Source organism: Solanum tuberosum, unplaced genomic scaffold (genome assembly GCF_000226075.1).
Source record: "Solanum tuberosum cultivar DM 1-3 516 R44 unplaced genomic scaffold, SolTub_3.0 scf00402, whole genome shotgun sequence".
Taxonomy (NCBI): domain Eukaryota; kingdom Viridiplantae; phylum Streptophyta; class Magnoliopsida; order Solanales; family Solanaceae; genus Solanum; species Solanum tuberosum.
The window spans coordinates 406,969-411,584 of NW_006239325.1; the positions used below are offsets into that span (position 1 = coordinate 406,969).

General features: G+C 36.8%; 1 gene; it reads right to left on the bottom strand.

The window, feature by feature from the left end:
• Positions 1-1,510: 1,510 nt before the first annotated feature.
• On the bottom strand, positions 1,511-4,616 carry LOC102604019 (tubulin alpha chain).

Genomic DNA, 4,616 nt, shown 5'->3' on the forward strand with positions numbered 1-4,616 from the left:
TATTCTCAACCCTCTGTTAGTGTTAGAATGCCTTAATTATTCTCTAAGATCACGAAATTTGTAATCACCTTTTGTCACTTTTTTCCCCCTTAAAACCCTCTGATTTCATCAATTATTATTAATAGTTATTAAACTGAAATCAGGGGTGGGGTAAGCATGCCAATGTAGTTATTAAACTTGAAATGACAGAATCTTATGATAGGGTATCTTGATTGTTTAGAGAATCTCTTACTGATATGGTCTACAAAATAATCTCAAATAATTGGTACTCTATACTGACAAATGGCCAAAATTAACAAGGAGATTTATTGTCTCCTGCTCTATTTGTTCTTCCTGCAATTTTTTTAATCAAGAATGCTAAATGCACTACGCTTACGTGACGTTCATAGGGTATGAGATGCCAAAATGGAGTCCTTTATGTCAATCACTTAGCATATGCTGATGATACAATCGTTTTCACTTCTTCAGATGAAGAGTCTATGAGGTTGGTAATTTATACTTTGGCAAGTTATGAAAAGGTTAGCGGACATAAAATTAATAATGGAAAGAGTGTAGTATCCATGCATCAACAAGTTACTCAGGACATCAATAATCTAGTTTACAATGCTACTCAGATACCTAGGAAAGAGTTCCATTCACTTATCTTGTATAAAATAAGATGATTAAATGTAGAGAGAAAATAGAACAAGAGATTTGGTGCAAAGTTCAACAAGGCAACTGAACAGAATTGAGGGCCTAATACCACATTACTCCAGCAGACTTAATTTGATGGACAGTGTAATGAAGAATTGCTAAGAAGAATCTTACCTGAAGAACTAGCAAGACACATATTTGATAATGTTTTTAAAAAAAGAGGAGGAAAAACTTCAATTATGCTCCATATAAGTGGAACACTCTCTAAACAGTTGCAAACAAATGGATAAAATCGTGACAGAAACAAATTCCTAGTGCTAAAGAATATCATCCCTTGAAATACTATTAGCATGATGATGGAGAATCTTGGAGGGGAAAACAGTGACGGTAACTCATATTTACAGAGAAGGAGCCGATCATTTACTAATCTAGCCTTGCATATGAGAGATGTTGTGTTCAAAAACTTTTAAGAGATGGATAGCCAAAACACAAGGATTGTGAACAATAACATGTTGGAAGAGCCATATCTGCGAATCAACAAAAAAGGATGAGATAGAGAGACAGAATAGGAGATCCTCATTATTCAAATTCTTCGGGAGGATTGTTTTAAAACTTACAGCTAGCTATTGGGTAATGCAAATACACATTACCCAATACATGGGAGAATAGATACCCAATCCCTCAATCTCATCTATTGCTGCTGAGAAAGTATTTTCATGTCACTTAGGAGAACATCTTCTATAATAATTACTTAATTAGTTGTTCTACTGGCTGTTGATTTTGTTGAACAACAATCAGTAGGATATGGAGTAAAGAAAAAACATAGATGTTGTGTGCATATTAATGGAATAGCTAGGATTCTACAATTGTAAAGTACTTCAACGAAAAAATACCATGAAAAGTACTTGTCATATAAAGAAAAAGTGCAGCATAACTAAGAACATAGCACACACATGCTTCAACACAAACAGAATTCAACCCACACAGAAAAGTTTTTACTAGTACAACATAAAGACACTGAAGTACATAAAAACAGACCGGCATTTTACAGCCTACATCATTGCTCAGTACTCCTCATCATCATCATCACCTACTCCATCAGCTTCAGCACCAACCTCCTCATAATCCTTCTCAAGGGCAGCAAGATCTTCACGTGCTTCACTGAATTCACCTTCCTCCATGCCCTCACCGACATACCAATGCACAAAAGCACGCTTGGCATACATCAGATCAAACTTGTGGTCAATGCGTGAGAAGACCTCAGCAACACTCGTTGAGTTGGAAATCATGCACACAGCCCTCTGCACCTTAGCAAGGTCACCACCAGGTACAACAGTTGGTGGCTGGTAGTTGATACCACACTTGAATCCTGTGGGGCACCAGTCAACAAATTGGATGGTGCGCTTAGTCTTGATGGTGGCCACAGCAGCATTAACATCCTTTGGCACCACATCACCACGGAACATGAGACAGCAAGCCATGTACTTGCCATGGCGAGGGTCACACTTAACCATCATAGAAGATGGCTCAAAGGCACTGTTAGTGATTTCTGCAACTGAAAGCTGCTCATGGTATGCCTTCTCAGCAGAAATGACAGGGGCGTATGAGGAAAGCATAAAATGGATCCTGGGATAGGGGACAAGATTGGTCTGGAACTCATTCACATCAACATTCAGAGCTCCATCAAACCTCAAAGAAGCTGTCAGAGAAGATATAACCTGCACAGGTTGCAAAACATTAATACCAGCTAATTGTAGCTAATTGATTCCAAACACCAATATACAATTCTACATTACCTGTGAGATAAGGCGATTGAGGTTGGTGTAGGTAGGGCGCTCAATGTCCAATGAGCGCCTGCAAATGTCATAAATGGCTTCATTATCCAAAAGGATTGACACATCAGTGTGCTCAAGTAGAGAATGAGTTGACAGGACACTGTTGTAAGGCTCAACAACAGAAGTTGAGACCTGTGGTGAGGGATAAATTGTGAAACCAAGTTTGGATTTCTTTCCATAGTCAACTGATAGACGCTCCAGCAGAAGTGACCCCAGACCTGAACCGGTACCACCACCAACAGCATTAAAGACCAGGAACCCTTGAAGACCAGTACAGTTGTCTGCAAGCTTTCGGATGCGATCCAAGCAGAGATCAACTATCTCTTTCCCAACTACAAGGAGACACAAAGAAAACTATCAGCTTTTAAAACCAAATGATTTAAGTAAGAGTTGGTGAGGAGGTTAGCTTACTGGTATAGTGGCCACGAGCAAAGTTGTTGGCTGCATCTTCTTTGCCACTTATGAGCTGTTCAGGGTGAAAGAGCTGACGGTAAGTTCCTGTCCTCACTTCATCAATGACAGTGGGCTCAAGATCTACAAAGACAGCTCTAGGCACATGCTTTCCAGCTCCAGTTTCACTGAAGAAGGTGTTGAATGCATCATCACCCCCTCCAACAGTTTTGTCACCTGGCATTTGGCCATCAGGCTTTGGAAACAGAAGAAAGGATATTAGCAATTCATAATGAACAAGTTCCTCAAGATCTATAAGAAGGGAAGCAATTATGTATATTACAGAAGACAACAAACGAAGCTAGTTTCAAAGGACAACAAGTTGGACAAGTAAGTTCCAAGACAAAGCCATCAAAACATAGAAATATAACCAAGGAACATCAATGGAGCATCATCATACATCAGCTCAAACATAAAAGACTCCAAATTAAATGTAATGCAAATATACACCTAATTCAAAATTAATCATGTGCACAATACAAATATACACCTAATTCAAAATTAATCATGTGCACAATACAAATATACACCTAATTCAAAATTAATCATGTGCACAATACAAATATACACCTAATTCAAAATTAATCATGTGCACAATACAAATATACACCTAATTCAAAATTAATCATGTGCACAATACAAATATACACCTAATTCAAAATTAATCATGTGCACAATACAAATATACACCTAATTCAAAATTAATCATGTGCACATACACAATCATACATCTACAGATTTAACCAAGGATATAATATACTTGACATCAGAACTAGATCAATCTAAAGTACTACACAGGCATTTTTGGTGGTTTTAACTGAATATATACAATAACATCTCCTTAGAGCATTCCATGAGCATATAACCTAAACATCAACACATCATTCAATCAGATATACCGAAATAGTTCCACATTTTGAATCACACTACAGATCTAACCACCGTATATTCCTTCAGATCTACTATAAAAAAATTCACATTTCTACAACAGGAAACCTATAGATCAATCACATTTGAAATCAACCGGACAATTATCAAACCTATCTAAAATATTCTACCAGATCTACAGATTTTTACACATTTGATGTCAATCGGGCAGTTATCAAATCTATATCTCAAACATCCTACCAGATCTACTAAAAACACCTACATTACCAGTCATAAATCATCAACCAGATCAGTAGCATTTTTTCACATTTGATACCAATCGGACAGTTATCAAACCTACATCTAAAATATTCTACCAGATCTACTGAAAAAAAATCACATTATAGTAATATATCAATCAGATCTATTGTAAAAAAACTCAAATCTTCATTCAATCTAAACATACATAACCTATAAACAAACTAATCAACCAGATCCGAAAAAATACTTCACATTTCCAACAATATACGAAGCAAAACTCACAGATCAAACACAGAAAATGCGATTAAAATTCAAAAAAAATAGAAAATTATACCTGAATGCCGTGCTCGAGGCAATAAAGTTCCCAGCAAGCATTTCCGACCTGAATACCGGCCTGACCAATATGGATTGAAATGCACTCTCTCATTTTCGATATAGAAATGAAAAAATCGAAACCCTAAAATTCAAATGTAGAAGAAGAAGAAGAGAAGGACGGCGTTTATCAAGACGCCGTTTCTGAAAACAAAAAGGAGAATTGAGAGTTTCGAAATTTCGAATTGTGAGATTTTG